This window comes from Spermophilus citellus (assembly GCF_964194105.1).
Source record: "Spermophilus citellus genome assembly, chromosome: 5".
In the NCBI taxonomy this organism is placed as follows: domain Eukaryota; kingdom Metazoa; phylum Chordata; class Mammalia; order Rodentia; family Sciuridae; genus Spermophilus; species Spermophilus citellus.
The window spans coordinates 116416424-116438281 of NC_138186.1; the positions used below are offsets into that span (position 1 = coordinate 116416424).

The following is a 21858-nucleotide window of genomic DNA, read 5'->3' on the forward strand; positions in this document are numbered from 1 at the left end:
TGTGAGCAATTCTTGAACTCCTCAGTTCAGTGCCGAGTTTCCAAGGCAAAGAAGAAATCATGATTGGAAGAGAAAGAAAGAAAGAAAGAAAGGAAGAAAGGAAGGAAGGAAGGAAGGAAGGAAGGAAGGAAGGAAGGAGGAAAGAAAGAAAGGAAGGAAGGAAGGAAGGAAGGAAGGAAGGAAGGAAGGAAGGAAGGGAGGGAGGGAGGGAGGGAGGGAGGGAGGGAGGGAGGGAGGAAGGGAAATTCCACTACAAATTCCACAGTGTGTTGAGATTAAAGCCTAGTTCCTCCATGCCCGTGTGCCACAGGCTGGACCATCAGTGATTCCCTTGTCAAAGGGTTAGTGAATCTGGTGTCTTGTGGCAGGGGAACCCTCATTCCACCTGAGGTCCAGTTCTCTGTAAGCACAATGCCTGTTCTCTGCCTGAGTCACCACACAATGCTAGCTTTGTTAGAAGACCAGAAGAAGGACCATTGTGCATGGCCACACCACCAGCCAGCTTTCCAGCAGTGGTCATGACAGTGAGGGTTGCCACCACAAAGACCCCAGAGAAGTCCAAAGAGGCAAAATAGTCCCTAGCACCTTCTTCACGGTCGATATCTTCCCTTTGTGCCCTCCAGAAACCCAAACTATTCTCCAGTGCCTAAAGCCCCCTTCTGCTTCCTCCAGGGTCTTTTACCAAGTGGCCCTGGATCCGCAGCCGCCGCCTCCTTCTCTCCCAAGACAACACACTTACTTCCCCCTGGCTGGGCTGTTAGAGGAAAGCCATATAAGCAAAATCCTTACGACCCTGATGTGCATGACTGATGTATAACCCTCCCAGGAATAGATTTTATTTTTTAAGAGTGGCTTTTTAACTCACTCAAAACTCTAATTAACTGACTAGAGGATTGATTGATTAATAGATTGAGTGTGTATAGAACAGAGTTAGAGATCTTTAAACCATGGCACTTTGTCTCTTGAAAGCCTTTAGTGACCCCTTTGCCATCCATCAGAGGCAAAAGACTTAGCAATTTGACCTCTAACTTCGAAAAATGTACAACCATTGCCCTGTTAAGATGTGAAACATACTGGAGTCACTTAGGCCAGGTACCTCTCTGAGGCTCAATCTCAGTTGATAAAGAGAAATAATGATAGGAGTTATGTTAGGACATTTGGATGTGAAGGTAGTTAGTTGACATATAGAAAAAAATTTCTCTTCCTTCCTTTTTTCTGTCATTCACCACTTCCCTTCCAACCTTCTGTCAAGTGTAACAACTTGTTCTATGCTTGGGATCATATGCTTTTTTTTTAACCTTTATTTTATTTATTTGTGTATTTAATGTGGCGCTTAAGATCAAACCCAGTGCCTCAAAAGTGCTAGGTGAGTGCTCGACCACTGAGCCACAACTCTAAGCCCCAAGGGCCTAGGTTTTTAAAAGGACTTTTCTTCTCCCCCTGCCTGTGGTTGCTCTGTTTTTCCGGACAGTGTATCTGCCCCTGTGTCCTTCCACTGTCCACCTTCCACACAAATATTTTCTATTGATTCTGTCTCATAATTAAGGCTATCCACCTGCTGATAGACTGGTTATGACAAGAAGTACTCACTCTTGGTCATCACTCAGCAGTAAATGGCAGGGCTGGGGCTGTAGCCCAGTGGTAGAGTGTTTGCCTAGCACATGTGAGGCACTGGGTTCTATCCTCAGCACTACATATAAATAAACAAAATAAAGTTTTGTGTCTTCAATGGAATACAATTTGGCAGTTCCTCAAAAAGTTGAATATAGAATTACCATGTGATCTAGGAATTCAGCTCCTTAGTTTATACCCCAAATCACTGAAAACAGATGCTCACATAAATACTTGTTCACACCTATTCATAGCAAAACAACCAAAATGCCCCATTAACTGAGGAATGGATAAATAAACTTCTGTATATTCATACCATTGACTATTATCCAGTCATCGAAAGGAATGAAATACTGATATGTGCTACAACTTGGATGAACCTTGAAACATTGTGCTAATGGATTAGAAACTAAACACAAAAGATCACAACTTGTATTATTTCATTTATGTAAAATTCCCAGAGCAGATAAATTCTAAGAGATAAAAAGCAGATTGGTGGTTGCCAGAGGCTGGAGGGAACACAAAACTCACAGAAAGTGGGTTTTATTTTAGAGTAATATAAATGTTTTGGAAGTAGATAAAGGTGATGGTTGAATAACATTGGGAAGGTAACAAATGCCACTGAATTGTTCACTTTTAAATGGTTCTTTTTATGTCATGTAAATTTCATTTAAATAATTTTTTAAAAATTAAAAAAGCATTGTGTCTGTCTACAACTAAAATTATTATTTTTTTTTAAAGAGAGAGTAAATGGCATATGCCACCTAACCCAGTCTGCTTTGACCTATCACCATCCTATGGGCCACTAATTTGTTAGCAGCAACCCTTGAGAGAAAGCGTCTGTGAGCATATATAGTCTGCATGCTTTTTTGTACTGTTGCCCAAATTATGCTCTACTTTGTCTTATATACAGGTGGATTCCAGATGTAAACATCTGGGTAACTTTGAGCTTTTCAATAAGAAATTCTCAATATTGAAAAACATACTTTGGGGCTGGGGTGGTAGCTCAGAGTGCTCGCCTAGCACATGCGAGGCACTGGGTTCGATCCTCAGCACCACATAAAATAAATAAATAAAATAAAGGTATTGTGTCCAAATACAACTTAAAAAAAAAAAAAACATACTTTGGGCTGGGGCTGTAGCTTAGTGGTAGAGCACTTGCCTAGCATATGTGAGGTCCTGGGTTCAATCCTCAGCACCACATAAAAATAAATAAATAAATAGAATAAAAGTATAAAGAAAAAAAATACTTTAACATAATAGATGGTAGCAGTAGACTACTCTGTTAGACAAATCTTTCCAAATAATAATTATGATATCTGAAAAGAATATATAGGTCTGGGATTGTGGCTCAGTGGTAGAATGCTCGCCTAGCATGCATGAGGCACTGGGTTTGATCCTCAACACCACATAAATGTAAACTAAAGATATTGTGTCCATCTAAAACTTAAGAATAAATATTTTTAAAAAAGAATATATAGAGATGATTATTACAAAGCTATAAACAAAACCCCCAAATCTGAAGAAAAACGAGGTAGGAATCTACCTCAATGAGATTCAATAGTTTGCAGGGGGTTTTTGCTTTAGATAATTTCCCTTTGTGTGAGCAATTTAGGGGCATTAGAAACCCAGGGCCTTGCTGAGTTGAGGAGTCAGATGCCAGAATTTGTGAGGAGCCAAGATTTAGCAAGGGAAGGAGACCCAGAGGTGGTACCTAAGGGAGATCCCATGGCCCTGGTGACAAAAACGGCTGAAATTTAGGTTATTTCTTCTCTCTCTCTCTCTCTCTCTCTCTCTCTCTCTCTCTCTCTCTCTCTTTGTCTCTTTAGACAGCTTGAATTTCCGTGGCTGCCACTGCAGGAAAAATAAAGTTTGAAATTTGAGTCCAGTTATGTTAACTATCTCCTTTCAAAAAAGCCACTCTTCAGAGTAGCATAACAGAATCCAGAGGCTCCACAATGAATCATTTGCAATGTTCCATATTCAATTAAAACATCACTAAATATGAAAGAAACAGAAATATGTGACCCATACCTAAGAAGAAAAAGTTAATCTGTTCCGATACTAAGAAGAGCCCAATGTTGCAATAGCAGCCAAAGACTTTAAAGCAATTATTTTAAGTATGTTCAAAGTATTTTTATTTATTTATATATTATTTTTATTTGTATGTTCAAATATTGGAAGAAAAAAAGTATATATACAAAAGAACAGATGGGAAAACTCATCAGGGAAATAAACTATAAAAACAAAACAAGTGAAAATTTGTATGTAGAAAATTCTAGCAACTGAAATAAAAATTCATTATTATTAAATTAATAGTAGATTGAAGTCGTCAGAAAAAGGGCCAATAACTTGAAGCTAATTCAATAGAAATCCAACCTGAAGAACAGAGAGAAAACATTGGGAAAAAAATAGTCCCAATCAGAGACTTAAGGAATAATATCAATATCTAACATATATGTAATTGAAGTTACAGAAGAAAGAGAGAGAGAGTGTGGAACATAAAAAATATTTGAAGACATAAAGGTTAAATACTTCCCAATTTAGTTAGGGACGTCATTTCACAGATCCAGGAAGCTGTAAAAACTTGAAGCGTCATAGAAAACCATAGCCATACACTAGTTATGGTTTGGGTTGAAAATACTCCCACAGAGCTCGTGTGTCAAAGTCTTTATCCTCAGTGCAGCAGTGTTCCTAGGTGGAGCCTGTGGGAGCTGATGGGATCACGGGGCTCTGACCTTATCAATGGGTGAATCTACTTATGGATTTTTAACTTAATGGACTATTTATTGGGAAGTGGTGGACACTTTAGGAGGTGGGGCCTAGTTGGAAGAAGTAGGTGATTGGGGGGTATAACCTTGAAGGGTGTATTTTGTCCCCTGCCTACTTCCTGGCCACTTGGCTGAGCATCTTTGTTTCAACATGTACTCCCTTCCATGTTGTTCTGCCTCACATAGTTCCATAAACAACAGAATCATAGGCTGAAATCTCTGAAACCATGAGCTAAAATAAATATTTCCTCTTTTTAAGTTGTTTATGTCAGGTATTTTGTCACAGTGACAGAAAGCTAACACAGTGCATAATACCAAAGCTCTACAGTCCAAAGAGAACGAAAAAGATTTCAAAAGCTTCCAGAGTAAAACAACATGTATCACAGAGAGAAACAATTATACAGATGAAATCTTCAAACAAGAAGCAACAGAGGCCGGAAGACAATAGAATAACATATTTAAAGGAATAAAAAAAATTCACTGAAGTCCATCAAACATTGAATGAAGTAATAGTATCTTCTGTATGCAAAATTCTTCAATAGAAGGAAAGAGGAAACAGGAAGAAGAAATACCACACATTTATGAGGCCAACATAACCCTGATACCAAAATCTGACAAAGGCACTAAAAGAAATTAATCAATATACATCATGAATTTGATATAAAAATTCTTAAAATTATCATGACAAGGGAGGTTATAACCCAATTATGCAAGGTTGGTTTAACATTCAAAAATTCAACAAATATATTCCACTAGAGTAATGGAATAACCACACAGATTATCACAGTAGATGCAGAAAAAAACATTTAACTCATTCATGGTTGAAATCAACCAACCAACCAAACAACTCAAAGCTCTAAAAATTGAAATAGAAGAGAACTTCCTCAATCTGGTAAAGTGTACCTCTGAAAAACCCAATTAATACCACATCTATTGTTGTAAAGATGAATACTTTCCTCTAAGGAATATCTGTTCTCCACTTCTACCTAACATTATGCTGGTGTTCTTCACTATTGTTATCAGGCAGAAATTGTTATAAGGCAATTAAAAAAAAACTGTAGGAAAAGACATGAAGGAACTTTCTGGAGAGATAGAAATGTTCTATACCATGGGAGAAGTGTTGGTTACATGATAGTATTCAATTGCCAAAATTGTACAGTTAAGAATCATACATCTTGGGGCTGGGGTTGTGGCTCATTGGTAGAGCACTTGCCTCGAATGTGTGAGGTACTGGGTTTGATTTTCAGCACCACATATAAATTAAAAAAAAAAAGAATTATATACATCCTAAAGGGTAGAAATTTTACCTAAAAGAAATAACAATTTAAAAAATGAGAAGTGTACATAGCTATAGATGAAACAAAAATGGCAGAATATTTATAATTGCTGAAGCTGAAGATTCTGTCCAGGGGTGCTCATTGTAATATTTTTTATGTATGCATGAATAATTTTCCATAATAAATGTCTTAAAATATAATAGTCAACATATAATTCCTTTTGAATACAAGACCCACTGAACATTACTTAATATTTTAATTGGCTGGAAGTTAAAAATGAAAAGCTAAGTGACTTGCACCATGGATTGGTCTCTATTTATTGAATAACTTTCATTTGTTTCAATGTTCAAAACAGAAGAGAGGATCCCATTCCTGTAAGACAGTTTTAGCTTTGAGCTTCATAAACATTTCCTCAAAGAACAGACCAAAGAACTTTGGTTTTATTTGAAAATTCTCATGTTAGCAAATTATACAAGAATACATTTGATAAATTCAAAATATTAAACTGCCTAATTAAAAAAAAATTCCACTACACTGTTCATTTAGAAATGGATAAGATGGTACATTTTATGTTATGTATGTTTTTACCACAATTTTTAATAGTTATATAAGTGAAAAAAATCCTGATAAAGGGATGAAATAGCTTTTGTTTTTCTTCCACATCCTCAATATTTATTTTTCTTGCCCTTGGATGTCACATGGTATTCATTAGCACACTTCCTGGGAATAAAAGACTTTAAAAAAATATTTCAAATAATTGTCCTCAAGTTCCCAACAAGCAGCAATCTGGAATATCAATATTCCCTGAAATTTATAAATATAAATGTTTCATGAACAGTTGGTTCATCTGTACACTTCTTGGTTTGTTTCATTTGAGCAGCTTGTTTTATATCAGCCTCTTTTATAATTTAAACACCCCAATAAAAATGGGGGGGGGTGTCCAAGAAGAAGAGTTCACATATAAGGAACACTTCAATATAAATTCACTGAAACAATCCTTAGAGAAAGAGATGGAATTGTAAAGCAGAGTTTTCATAAGGTTCTAATTTGGATTTTCTTCAAGTGTGTAAGCTTCCACACTGGAATGTCTCTGGCGGGGCTACTGGAAAAGGTTTTGAAATCTCTATCTCCTGAGAACATAGTGGTTTTAGGAATAGCAGATATCCCTCCAGGGCAGCTTTGGGCAACCAGGCAGCTGGAACAACTCAGCAGTCTCAGTCAGGTATTAAGACACAAAGGGAACGTTCTGGAATGAATGGACATCCACAACTATTTTTTTTCTTTGTTTTGGAAGTGGGGGGTGCATCCAGGGTCCTGGGGACCCAGGACCTCACGCATACTAAGTATGTGCTGTAGCCACGCCCCCCAGTTCCCTACCACTATTTGCTCTCCTTTTTTCTATCCTTGAATCACTTGGCTAGAGTTGTAAAGTTTTGAAAGAAAGTCTGGCCAATTGACCTCAGGTCTTGAGCCTGCTCTTGGCTGCTCAGAGTTGACGGGAAGTATATCTCCCAGAAGAACTTCCAGGAGCTCCTCAGCCTTGTCAGTGATAGGGCACTTTGTTTTCAACTGCTCAATACAATGTAGGAAAGGAAATTCCACATAAAGAAATAGGGTGCTGTTGTAGAGGGAGAACAGATGTTGGGTTCACTTCTGAGAGGGAAAGCTGTTTAGAAGGGACTTTGTGAATATGGTCCATTTTATTTTCACTGATAATAAATAAGACTGCTTAGGCCCAAGGAGAAGTCCATACATTATGTTCCTGTCTGTCACAATTGTCTTTGCAATTCTGAACCCAGTGTGAGTAGATCAGGATGTTTTGGGCTGCAAGTAACCAGAAAAACTCAAATTTGGCTTGCTTGAACAATACACGAATGTATGATTTCACATAGAAGTAATGCCAAGACAGGATGGGCACAGATTGGTTGATTCAGTGGCCAAGTAAAATCATTAAGGATTCTGATTAATTCCATCTCTTTGCCTTGCCATTCCAAGTGTGCCACTGAAGGGCTGCCCCAGCAGGGCTTCAAGTCCCCGTATATCACCATCCGGAGACAGAACAAAGGAGTTATTATGTCTTTATGTCTCTTTTTAAGAACAAAGAAACTTTTTTGGGGAAATCCCTCCATGATGTGTCTTCATGAGTCATTGATCACAATTGGATCACATGCCTCTTTGGTGAGTTACCATCAAGGCAAAGGGAATTTCCACAATTGGTTTCATCAAGATAGCTGGGAATGGGGCCAGCTTTCCCAAATAGTAAATTGGACAACTGGACAAAGTTTGGTGAGGTTTTGTTAGCAAATAGTGGACATTTGTCACATTTGTGGCTCCCCATACTTAAGGAATTTCCCACATTAGGAGTCCAAAGATAGAAGCAGAACCCACATTCCCAGTTGGCAGGTGTTTTGGGGTGCAGGTGATCTACACTCCCTCAGACACACCTGTATAAGACTTGAGTTCAGAACCGAGCAAGTGAGCAATTAGATGCTAGGCAGAACTCACTTCCTGGTGAAGGTGAAACACTGGAGAAAGTTTCCAGAGACAGCTGAGAGGTAACATTGTGTGTATTGCCTCTCCATTGCAAGTGGTAGTGGTCCTAGGTGTCCCCTGGAGCACTTGAGGTATTCTTCCAGGTTCTGTGGCCATCAATCTTTATTTTCCAGCCTTCCAGGGAATTTTAAGCTCATTATGTCCCTGAATAAATCCCTTTCAGGCTTAAACTAGCCTGAATGTGTCCTGTTATTCATTACCAGGAATTCTGCAAAGAAAAAGTGAAGAATTGCAGTCTCCTATAGTAAATGATCAGTAGATGTTTTGTCACAGCAAATGTGACATGTTGTCTACGGTACATCTCAATGACCCTCTTACAGAGAACAAAATATGAAAGTTACCCCAGAAGTTGTTCCCTGTTGTCAGACTCAGTTTCCTCTCAGCCTCTACCTTCCTTGTGGTGGCTCAAGGAACTTTCTCTGGAAGTCTGCTCTTCCTGTCTCTCTTAAGTTATTTCCACTGAAGAGCTTGGCAGCCTTCAACCACCCCATGGGTAAAGTATCATTTAATAATATGTGGCAGCAATCACAGACCAGTGTAGCCAAGTCAAGCCTAAATGTTAAAAGTTTCAAAAGTGAGATGCTATAGATGTGTGATTTCATATTCTCTTACATGTCACTAAAAGGGAATGGATCTTCCCTGCAACTGATTTAACATTGTTATTAAACAAAAAATATTATGGAAACATTAATGATACTTTAAACAATGGAAGAAAAAACTATCTTTACAATTCAGCTCTCCTGCCTCTGCACAGCTACTTGTGCTGTGCCTCTTAACACGGTATTATTTGTATATCTCAACGTCTCTGCTTGCCTTTATCTTATTTAAATGGGCACAATGTTTTGCCTAACTACCACCCTTGCTAGATACTTAGGAGGCTTCTGGCTTACAAATATTCTTATATTAATTTTATATTAAACAAGCATATCCTTTTTTTGGATAATTTAGATCACTAAATCACATAAGTATTTCCAATGTCTTTGCCTGACTGTTTTGCACTGCTATGTGCAATGTACATGTGGACAAGTTTCACTATGGCACAGAAGGCAATGGGTATGTTGATTTAGTGGAAGGAAAATGAGCCTTACTGCTGGTTCATTTTGCAGATTTTAATTATTACCGAGGTTTTCCAGTGACTTTGACTGTGAAGACTCCTGAGTACAGGATTGTCAGTCTTCCTCTGCTTTCAGAGTCAGCACCAGGCTCATGGGTTGTAAATATAATAAAGATGTGCACGTTATCAAGAATGTTTCAGAAAGCGCCATGTGGTTTTCTTCGGGAGCTGGTTTTAGGCAGAATTAATCCTGTTAGAGGGTTATTATATTGGATTGTCCTAGTTATGTCAAAGGAGGGCCTGGGGGAGGGGATTTCTTCATTTGTCTGAACATTGCTGAACATTTAATTTCAAATTTTCTACTTAGTGCATAATGAAAAATGTCCACCAAATTTGCGGTAGTAAATGTAAACCGTAGTCTTGACACTTGAAAAATTTGAAATAGATTAATATTACAAAACTACATCGGTTCTTTGTGACATCTCTTTGTTAAAATAAAATGGCTATTTTTCAAATAAATTACTTTTCCTTTTTTCCCTCTTATTTCCTCTGCTACAAATATAAGCATCACTTTTTGGAAAAAAAAAAGTCACTGAAAAATTTACATTTTGGCAATCGTGGCTTAATTTTAAATGCTGGTATAGAATTTTCAACAGAAAGCTGTGGACCTGGAAACAGAATGTTCTTTTTTCAACTGCATTTTGAAAAGGGAAATTAAGTGTAACTCTTGCCTTTCCAGGCTGTGTGATCCTGGAGGAGGATAAGAAAAAAGTAGCAAAAGTAATTTAGGGCTCCAAGCACCACCCATGGAAAAGCTGACACCCAAGACCTCTTAGTCCTTTTCTTCTAGCAGAGAAGTGACTCCTCTAGTTTCAGCCTGTACCCAAGTGGCCAGTTAACATAGTCCGACTTGGTACACATCTCTGCTCTGCCCCCTGGTGGCCATACGCCACTATTGCTGCTGCCTCAGCGTAGTCTGACCCTGATACTGTCAAGAGCCACTTCTCTGGTCACTCTCCCACCCTTGTGCCTTGCCTCAGGTATCTGCTGAAACTGCTCTGCTGAAGAGAAGAGGGCTTTCCTCCTCACCCCATTACAGAACCACTGTGCAGCTACTTTGTAAGAAGCCCACACCCTTGGGATCTTCTGACCCCTTTTCCTGAACAATTCTATGCCAGTTTCCCTGGTACTGGTACTGGTTTAGAGGATTTTTTTTTTCTTTTTGTATTGTTGCCTCAAAAAAGCTTCTCCCCTTTTCAACAGCTGGGACAACTGGATAGTCCCAAGCAAAATAATGAAGTTTAACCATTACCTACAAGATGTATATGAACTTTAAATCAAAGTGGATCCAAGACTTAAATTTAAGAGTTAAAGTTATAAAACTTTAGAAGAAATCAGGAGAAAATCTTCATGACCTTGAATTGACAGTGAATTCCTTAATATGAAAGTACAAGCACATGTATTCCTGGGAGAAAAATGAGGCTTCCTCCAAATTCAAAATTCTTGTTACATACATCAAAGGACACTACTAATAAAATGAAATTAATGACTACAGAATGGGAGAAAATGTTTACAAATCATATGAAAGTGGTCTAATGTTCCAGAATACATAAAGAAGTTTTATGACTTAACAACAAAAAAAGACAAACATCCCAACTTAAAAATGGCCAAAGAACTTGAGTTGACATTTCTTCAAAGAAACTACACAAATGGGCAACACACATGAAAAGATGCTCAGTTATCATTAGTCACTAGGGAAATGCAAACTAAAACCACATTGAGATATCACTTCCCACTCACTAGGATGACTATAATCAAAACCACAGAAAACAAGTATTAGTAGGATCTAGAGAAATTGGACCCCTCACACATTGCTGATGGCAGTGTAAAACATGTAGCCACTGTGGAAAACAATTTGATATTCTTCAAAATGTTAAGCAAAGAATTATCAGAGAAAGAAATTTCTCTGACCTTCTCCCTCCTCCTTTCACCTGCTCCTTTTCTCCCTCAGGCAAATCACAGAAACTAAAGATATATTCTAATCTTCCCCTGCCTCAGAGCTGGCTGTAAAGAAATTCTGGACCTATCCTGTCTGATAATAGATCTCAGGCCTCTGTTGCAAAAGGGGTCCCATCCATACATTCAAGGTGTAGGGTCAAACACAAAAGGTCACAGAGAGGCCAAGAACACTCTGAACAGAGATTTCTCTGGGTTTTCCCACTTGGCCTCTTATCCTTGGATCAGACCCTTTCTGTCCAGTTACATTTCTACACAGTGGTCCATGCTTCAATTGTGTTTATGAATGGCACCTCCATAAAACTCCCAAAGGATGGGGTTTGATGAGCTTCTGGATAATTGAGCACATGGAGGCTTGCAGGAAGGTGATTAAGATCCCATCTACACACCAGAAGCACATAGGAGGAGAAACCGAGTTTGTTTTTTTCTCTTTACTCTCAGACCTGATCCCAGCCCAACACTGATGCATCTTTCCCAGAACACAGCCCATCCAGTGTCTGGTCTCCCAAAGCCTGAACATCAGCCCCAGAGGCCATCCTTCATGTTCTTTCAGAAGTCTCACTGGGTGAATGGAACTTGAAAGAGGGAGGGAAAATGCCCCTTGGGTCACTCAGGTCTCACCACATAATGGAAGAAATGATTCCCAAATTAACCAAAATGGAGAATTTATGTAACCAGGGAAAAGAGTAAGGATGAATAGTCAGAACAGAAAGTCAGTGGTTTTGGGTTTGTCCTGTTAATTGAGGAGGAGAGGAAAGCAAGAGAGGGAGGGCAAAAGAGAAAGAAAGAAACAGACAGGGGAGGGAGGGAGAGAAGGAAGAAAAGAAATGATGCAATGAAGGAAAGATTTGAAAAAGAGGAGAGGAGGGGAAGGAAAAGAGAAGAAGCAAGAATTCAAGTCTTCCTTTCAAACCCCAAGGCTTAACAGTTCTGTCTACTTCCTCTGTCTCGCAGTGCGGGGTCATCCCCAACTTAGTTTTCTCTTCCACCCCATGCAAATGCAGCCCATTCCAATTCTAGGTTAAAGTTAGAAGACAATGCAGAAACTTCCGCATTAACATTGTGGAGACTAAAGAGTACTGTCTTTAGAATCGGCTGCAGTGTGGCCAGCCCTGCCTAAAAGATGTTCTTGGGCCCTGCGCTGGCTGCTCAGTCCCTGTGGCTTGTGTTGGAGGCCGTTTGTTTCCTCCGTGCTTAGAGCTATGTGCCCTTGCTGCTTCTCCTGGCTGATCATTGATCTCGCCACCCCTGCTTCCTTCCGTGCTTCTTGCCTTCGCTTTTTTTCTTTCAAATATCTCTCCGTTCCACAGATCTGCATCTGAGCCCCGGGAGCTCTCACCGTGGCTAAGCACAGAGATGAGGAGATCCCCTGCCCTCCAGGCCTGCTGTGGCCCCTTGCCAACTTAATTCACTCTGGGCTTGCAGCCTTTACATCTGGGAGGCTGGGGACCCCTGCAGGTGCCTGTTTGCAGGAGAGATTTTGGTTACAGCTGAGAGAAAAGGAAGGAGTTTATTGGGGCAATGAGGAAGAAATGGAGAGAAAAGAAAATGCAAGGGGTGGAGGAAGGTCTGTCTGTCCTTAGTCTGGGGGGTGGGGCACGATGCTGAGGGCTCCGCTTGTGGATGGCTTTGTAAGACTGGGCAGAAGCAGGGCGGCCTCAGGCGGGGAGAGGTTGTGTGCACACACTCAGGACAGCCCCCAACCACTCCTACCGCTGGGCAGACAGGGAAGGACAGTAGAGATGTTCTGACATAAAGGAAGGGCACCAGCAGTAGGGGCACTGAAGGGCCCTTGAGATGGGAGTAGGAGTTGGGAGAGGACTGGCTCCTGAGCACAGGTATGCACCTGTAGGGTTCACAGCCATGGGCACACCCAGAAATAACTATTACTATGGGAGCAGGAAAGGTTAGCCGGTGGGTGAGATGGTGGAAGTGTATCCCTGCACACAGAGTTACACATTATGACTCTGGCTCGGAATTTCATACTCTTGAGGACACACTCCCTTGTTCCTTTATTCAACAAACTTTTATTGAGCATCCGGGTATTCCAGCCATTCTCCTATTTAGGATACTGAAGGAGAACAAGGAGGACAAGAATCTCTGCTCTCAGGTGTCCTCCTTCCACTGAGTTTTGCATTTCCATTCTCTTCTTGAACTCTCCTCTCTGTGATCCCTATGAACAAGAAGTATAACATGGAGTGAAAAAAAACAATGACCTACAAGAGATGGTGTGGGGGCAGTTTTGGAAGCTTCCTGCAGAGACATTACACTTTCTTGGGGGCGAGGATCTTGAAAGCAAGGTCTGTATCTCTGTAAGGGCCTTCCTATACTCTGTGAAGGCCTTCCCACATTGAGTGCTTAGTGAACAGGAAAGGATGCTGTCCTGTTCAGGAGGAGCTTGCCTCACTGCTGACCATGACCTTAGGATGGTTTCTGGCAGGTGACCTGCAGTGTGCTTCTATCTGGAGCTGCTATAGGAGACCAGCTGGCTCACAATACAATCACACAGCTTTCTAAGAACATTAAGCCACCCAGTCTGGCAAGCTCCTACATTGGGGGATGGACTGCAATGGGAGGGAGGGAACATTACATGTTGGGCAAGCAGATCACTAGGAACTTGGTCCCTACCACTTAATTAAAGGGCAGGGGAAGGCAGGACCCATGGGGGGGGGGGTCTGAGGCAGCTGCAGCCAGTGGACAGAGAGTGGTGGGATTCTAGATGAACCAGGGGTCTGCATTCTGGAGAGAAAATGAGCTACTCTAGACACTGCAATGCCAAGAATTCTTTTTCTAAATTTGAATTTGAGCCCTCAAAACCAAAATGAAAACAGAAAAATTTGCTTCCTTCCATGCCCTAATAAAAACAGTGATTGAACTAGTAGAAAAAGCCCAGAAAGAATAATTTCACAGAATGACTGTCTGCACTGAAATTCAGTTTTCCTGGGTAGTTAAGGCCAGGTATTGTTTTATCCACACTGCATCATGGATAATCATTCTCTTTGTTTCTGAGGTAACATTTCCTCTGTGTTTGCATTGCAACTTTTCACCCACAAGCCTTGCAGATGTGACAAGAGGAAGTGAGAGAGCAAGTGGTTTGTTTTAAACTTTTTCTTTTGATATCATTGTAGATTCACATGCAGTTGTAAAAAATGATATATAGAAATCGCAAGAGGCCCTGGGTAATGTCTGCCTAGTTCCCCCACTGGCAAAATCTCTCAGGGCTATAGTGCAGTGTCACAACCAGAATGTTGGTGGATGCCATCCATTATCATGTGTGGATGGTCCCTGTTTCACATGTATCATGCATGTTGTTTAGTTCTATGAGATCTGAAGTGTTTTGAGCTCTGGTGAAGAAAACTGCCTTGCAAGTGTATAGTGATTAGCAGGAAGTTTTAATTTTTTTGTGGCTATTCTGCATTCTTGGCAGATAATTTTGTATACCCTAATTTTGTAATAACCTTTATCCAAATAATACAAAAAATTGTATGACTATTCTCATTCAATGAACATGTGTGCTTAGCTCTTTTTCTCATCTTGCTAATAGAGGCCCAGATATATTCAGCCAGATCTGGGACCTGAAAGGATTCTTTCTGTCTGAGTATTTAAACCTGAAGCTAGATTCTTCCCTGAGTGTACATTTAAATTAAAACTTTATTTTCTCTGTTTAAATTTTCCTCCTTTTTTTTTCATCATATTGCCAAGGTACTGTATTCTTGGAGCTAGAAACTCAAGAACATAAGTACAATTTTTTTTTGGAGAAAAAAACTAAGGTGTGATGATGCATGCATACAATCCCAGGTACTCAGGAGGTAAAGCACAAAAGAAGAAAGAAGAAGGAAGACGAGGAGAAAGGAAAGAAAAAAAAAAACCTGAATTTGAGAATGCCAAGATGGTCCAAAGTAAGTGTCCTGGATGACCTTGGGAAATTCAATGCTCTCATCACCCAAGGGAATGGGGAGACACAATTTTCCTTTAAGGCCTTAAGCCCTAGGGGCTGCATCTTTCTCTGTGGCTGCCGATTCTGGGAGGTGGCACACATAGATCACTCTGTACACAGGGGTTATTGGCACAGCACAAGGATCTTGAGGCACAATGTACTAACAGGTCAGGCTTTCCTACCCTCTGTCCCCTCCTCCTCAGTGCCTCCTCTGGCCACCTTGGACCTCCAACCACCCTGACTTTCTCCAAGAGAGGAACCAGCCCAACTACACTTTGAACTTCATTATGTGGCTCTCACATCTGAGCCACCTTCCAAACCCAGGATCCTCAGCCTCTTCTCCGACTATGACCTCCTCCCAGGGGCCTTCCAGAGCTCAGTGTAACTTAAGGGTCATTTAATTCAACTTCATGATTCAGAGGAGAGTCACAGCTATTCAGTGCCCACAGACACACGATGGAAGGTAAAAGAAGCAACATTTAAATTAAGATCTCCTGAATTCCAAATCAGGGCTCTTTCCCGCTAAGCACACTTCCCACTTCGCTTTACCACTGTGCCTTGTCTGTCCTGTACCTTCACGTGACCTGTCTCCTCCAACTTCCCCAGAACGCTTCAGGCCATCACTTCCTCTCCCCTTCCTTCCCTAACCAGCCCAGCCCTGTAGCCTTCCCCTTCAGACCCCCTGCTTGGGCTGTTCCCAGTTCTGGTCAGCCCCTCCCACCACTCCTCCTCCTGGGTCATGGGGCATTCATTGCTAAGGAAGCCACAAAAGGTAGATGGCACCTGGATCCACCACAAACAGGAGATATGAAGGAATAGCAGATACAATTGTTTCTCTCTTTCTTCTATGGACTACATGGGGATAAGTGCCTCTTCTGAGCAGATACCCTTGCTGAGTGTCTGGGGAGAGGGACCATTCAAAGCCACAGGACAAAGGTAGGAAGATACAGGAGTGTTTGAGGGATGGCAGTGGTCTGGTTTGGCTGAGCCTATGGTGTCTATAGGACTACGGCCTCCAACAAGCTGAGTTTGAATCCTAGATCTCCTGCTTTTACCACCTGTGTGGCCTGGGTAAGCAAAGAAACTAAACTTCAATTTCTATGCCTGTAAAGTAGAGATAATATTAGTTTAAGGTTAGAAGAGTCACTGATTTAAAATAAGCAAAGCACTTAGCACAGGGTCTATCACATATCACCCCAACAAAATCCATGTTATTACAATAAAATAGAAATGCAGGCTGTCCTGCAGATGGTGCAGGATCTGAGATTTAATTTGGTGGTCAGTGGGCTGACATCGAGAGCTCCTGAGCAGAGCGCATTCAAGACCATGGTTTACGGCACTCACTTTGGTTGAGTATAGGGTAGTCTTGGGGCCAGTGGGTAAAATGTGCCCCTAACGGGGGGATGGGACAGGAGGTGACATGTCCAGTTGTGAAGGTGGCAAGAAGAAGCCCCTGAAACAGCTCAAGAAACAGGCCAAGGAGATGGAACAGAAAGATAAGACTTTCAAGCAGAAACAAACAAAAAGAAAAAGGAACAGAAGAAACTTGAGGAGCTAAAAGCCAGGGCTTCCTGGCCATGGGTGGAATTAAGAAATCTGGAAAAAAAATTATTGTTAAAACAATAAATGTCCTTAGTATTTAAGTTTCTTTTGATGAAATCTTCTGTAATTTGCAACTAAAAACTTTCAAAACATACAGGCATGTTCAGTAACATGTCATATATGAGCTAGTCAAATAGGAGGTTTCTGATTCTTGGTCTCTTTTAATCTAGGACAGGTATGGCAGCAGATATTTAGTGTGAAAGGATTCACAGTTAAGAGTCCTACTGACTCACTCCCTGAAGACTGGAACTCCTTCCCCTTCAATGAAAGGCTAAGTAGTTAGAACTCTTTATAATCAATTGGTAATTAAATGGAAACTTATTCATTAGTATCCTTGTCAACAGCTTGAGTTCTGTGTTGCACAGTGGCCTGTGATGGTGGAGAAGATGTGGTAGGGAGAAAGCACTTGAAGGTAAAGTCCTTCTTAAGGTGAGCAGGTACTAGCTGAATAGTAAACGATTTTCATGTAGCTTTTCAGCTGATAAATTTTAGTTCAATTCTGCATTCCTATGTCTAGCTCCATGAAGTTAGTTAATTTTCACTACATTGTTAATTTCCACCGAGTTGCATTTTAATGTACTTGTCCTTTAAAATTTTATGCACAGATCACATTGGCTATCAATCTGATCAACTCCTCACAGGGATTACTTAATAAATATCACTGAATCGCTGAAATTCCACATTGACACAAACAGAATGTCTTAAGGTGAATGTTAGAATTTTAAATTGGTGAGTTTATTATTCTATCACAGAACAGTCTTTCCTGTAAGTCACATCTCTTGTTATGGCCATAAAAATCAAGGGGAGATTGTGAGCATTAATGAGGTGTTTATTTGACTTGTGTCTTTTAAAGAATACCTCTAATATATAAATTAAGATAAGCTATAGATGTGGGGTATGTGTGATATAAACAATATAAACTACAAAATCTACTAAGAGAGACTACAGATAAAAAAGCATCATGAGCTTATCATTTGGTTGCATTTTTGCACCAAATAGTGTATAAGATCATATTATTACCCAGTCTACCATCTATATCTAATTCTCTTCTTAAAACCCCAAAGCCAGAAGACATTTTCAAAAGAATGTACAGAAAGTTCCTCTTGATCCCTGAAACTCCACTCAGCCTAGGAAGTACCTCTTATTATGGCAGATGAGAGGCCTTGGCCTGAAAAATTATATTTATTCATGGACAATGGCAAGACAGCACACTGGATTTGGGCATTAAGAATATCAGGTCTCGGGGGATGTGGCTCAAGCGGTAGCAAGCTTGCCTGGCATGCGTGGGGCACTGGGTTTGATCCTTGGCACCACATAAAAATAAAATAAAGATGTTGTGTCCACCGAAAACTAAAAAATAAATAAATATTTTTTTAAAAAGAATATCATGTCTCAGAGACTTTTTAGCAAAAACTGTGTGCTTGTGGGCAGATCACTTAACCTCTCTGAACCTCCACATTTTCCACTCTCAAAATGGGATAATAATCTTTGGAATTAACTTTTCTGGCTTATCATATAGACTCCAAATAACACAACAGAAATAGTGTCCAACCAGAGATACGAAAAATTGTGCTTTATATGTGTAGTATGAATTGTAATGCATTCTACTGTTATATATAACAAATTAAAAATTTAAAAAAAACAATAAAAAAAAGACAACAGAAATAAAATGTTCTAGGTTGGACATGTAGCTTAGGATAGAGTGTTTATCTGAGGCCCTGAGTTTGATCCCCAGCACCAGGGGGAAAAAAAATTCCAAATGAAAGCAATTTGGAAACTATAAAGTACTTTATAAGTGTCAGATACACATAATTAATATTTTGTCTTCTTTGATCTTAGGTATATGAAACATGCTGACAGTCTTGTCTCTGAAGTAAGTGTGTTTACAAAGCTGATATGTAAAATTCTGTTAGGAACAGCCAGCTCAGTGTATCAGGCTACTGCAGTAACAGCCTAAGTAAATTCCCAAACAGTGGCCTTTGAAGAGAAAAAATCCATGACTTTATTGCTTCAAATAATTATTTCCTATAATTGGCTTTGTCATTCTTTTTAATTGTTCAACTTGTCATTCTTTTCTAACTTGCCTGGCAGTCATCTCCTGGCCTGCTGTGCTGGCTAGCTTCAGATTTCAATAGTGTGTTCATGAGGTCTATTTTAGACTAAGATCCCAGTTGCAAGGCTATAGCTAGTCATTAACCATACAGCACGTTTTTCAGCTGATGTTTCAACCAAGACGTACATGTATAATCATCAGTTCCAGGTGAAGGCTAGACAGAGTCCAGAGGGCAGGGTACAAGAAAAGTATATCAACCCCATCTTAATTCGGGACCCTTTGCCCAGGCTGAGGCTGAAAATAAGAAATCAGAGAGTGGAGGCGGGTGATGTGTAAGGAAATTTCTTTGGAGAAAGGAATGTGGAGAGCTACCTCTTTGATTTCAAACCAGTGAGAGGGTTTTCCCAGGTGGGCCTGTTATCCTGTAGCAGCAAGGAGCATGGGTGGCTTTGAGATAAGCTTGCATGCTCAGAGTCCCTGGGGCAAGAGATATGTGGGTTTCTCTTAGGATTCATCTAAAGGGACAGAGGAAACTGAAGTGAACAATGGATTGCTGAGTGCAGGAAAAGGGTCAAAAACAACCAATTGAATAGTACTGCATCCACCTGAGTCAGGAGTCTCAGAACAGGGGTCCCCATGAGAAACTCCAAAAAGCCTAGGCAAGACCCTTATGAGTCAACTTAACCATAGGCCCTTACAGCAAGCTCAGTCATCCAAGGGAGAAGTTCTTACTTCTCCCCTTCCTCCACTTCTTTCCTCTCCCACCCTACAGGACCTCTAGGCAACAGAGGAGGAGCCAACAAAGCCAATTGCATCTGTTCCGAGAAGGCCAACAATAGACCTTAAGCCTGGGATGGGGACAGGGCCATGAAGACAATTTCATCTGAAGTTTGATACATTTATGTCTTGCACCCAACATAATCTGAAACAAAGCTGAGGTTGAAACTTAAGATCAGACTGCCCTTAATCTAAGAATGCGCAGAAAATTCAAGGTCTCTGCTAACTTTCTATTCAGGGACAGAAGATAAACAGCATAGAATACATTCTAAAATGATAATGAGAGACCAAAATAAAATTGCATTTTATCACACAAGTTGTGCGTTTAAAACTAGTTATGGTTTTATATAAAACAGGTAAAGCTTCCTTTGCACAATGAAGTCCAGTGACCAGTAAATGGGACTTGATATGATAATTTATGCTGAGTCAATGGAAAAGATTTCAACCTTAAAGAACACAAATATTTTGTTTCAGGTGCTAAAATGAATCAACAAGAACATATTTATTGTCTGTTATGTGAGAAATCTTAATGGACACTTGAAGAATATTTACATTCTTTTAGTTCAGGTTGGAATAATTTCTCACCAAGCACATAGTATGTGTTCAAATATGTTTACAATTTAATTATTCTTTACAAGGTACTTAGCACTAAGGCATGTGGCTTATTTTTCCCAATGTTGACAACAACACTTCAGCTGAAAAGTCCCTATATTTATAAAATGTGGTGCAAACCTGAATGGAAAGTGATTATGGTCTCACTTGTATTTAACACTGTAAAGTGTTACTGAATGATCTAATAGGAGAGAATAGAATTTAAACAAATGGGGCTCTTTTTACTATTCAACTGTGTTGATGCAGTAGGGGGCAAAAAGGGGCAAAAAATGACTCGCCACGGGGAACCTAGGCTCAAATCTCACTCTGTCATTCGCCAGGCCTGGGGCCCCCAGTTCCTCTTCTATGAATGGAGTCACCAGGTTACCAGCTCAAGAGTCTCAAAGACTCTCAAAAGAGATATGTGAATACCCTTTGTAAACCCGGACGATAGCCAAATTTAATGTTCATTAATTGCCGTGTGCATCCCACTTTATATCTATTTACTCATCCAATCTGTCTAACAGCCCGATCTGCCTATTGCCCTTCACTTTACATAGGAGGAAACTGAGAGGTTAAGGAGCTGGTTCCAGGACACATAAAGCCGCAATCGGAACCAGTAAATCCTCTTACCCTAAACACGAAGCTGCCGTCCTACCTAGTTGTTTAACAGAGGCGGGAGATCTGGTAGGGGCTCGATAAATGTGGTTCAGTAAATTGCTAACTTAAAAGAAGTCTCCTCCCCACGATGTGCTCCAGGAGGGAGCCCAGCTCCCACGGGGCCGTTCCGCTCCAGCCCTCTCGCTCCCGCACCTGCAGCGGCAGCGCCTCTGCATTTCTACGCATGCGTTGGCGGGACCGGCGCAGGCCCAGTGGCTGAGCGGCGCCGGGGGCCGCCCCGCTCCGCCCCCACCTGCCCGCTCCGACCCGGCGGTGGCTGCTGCAGAAAGCCGAGGATGCGCTAAACTGCGCCGGGCTCACTGTCTCCAGCGCTCATCACAGGTGCTTTGGGTCAGGCAGAGAGCCACCTTCCCTCTGCCTCCTCCTAGCTCATTCCCCGGCCCTCTCGGCTCGCCCAGCAGCGGCCTGGCTCTGCAGGCTGGCGGCCCCCGCGGCGGCGGGAGGTGGTTTGTGTACGGTTACCATGGAGACATTGGCTTGCCCGGCAGAGCCACGGTGCTGGGGGGTGGCTGGCGGGATGAGGATGCTGTTGCAGTGTGTCCTGGCTTGGGCCGATGGGCGAGCGGGCATTGCCCGAAATGGGGGAGCCGGTGCCTGCGCGGGAGGTGAGGCGTCCAACCCCGGTTCACTGGGGATTCCTCCTGCAGTCGTCTGCCTTTCTCTCCTCTGATGGAGGGAGAAGAACTATGAGCGTGCTGTCTGGAGTCGGGTGCAGCTATTTCTATACACGGAGCATTTACCAATTGCCTGGTACTTAATAGAAGCTCAGTAATATTTGTTGAATGACAGGGTGGGAGAAGGAGGGGCTGTGTCTAAGCAGGTGACCTAGCTAAGGTCAGACAGATTGTACCTGGGCTAGTCTAGGCTGCAGGCAGGGCCTTAACAAATAGACAACATGTATATGTAACAGTATTTACCATCCATTAAAATAATTT

At 41.1% G+C, this 21858-nt stretch overlaps 1 protein-coding gene across 1 annotated transcript in view; it reads left to right on the plus strand.

Moving 5' to 3' along the window:
• Nucleotides 1-21110: 21110 nt before the first annotated feature.
• Nucleotides 21111-21858, plus strand: part of ARMC2 (armadillo repeat containing 2) — a 125458-nt gene continuing 124710 nt past the window's right edge. The window contains exon 1 of the mRNA XM_081293727.1: nt 21111-21244. The gene's annotated coding sequence lies outside the window, so the exon portion shown is untranslated. The remainder of the gene's footprint in view (nt 21245-21858) is intronic.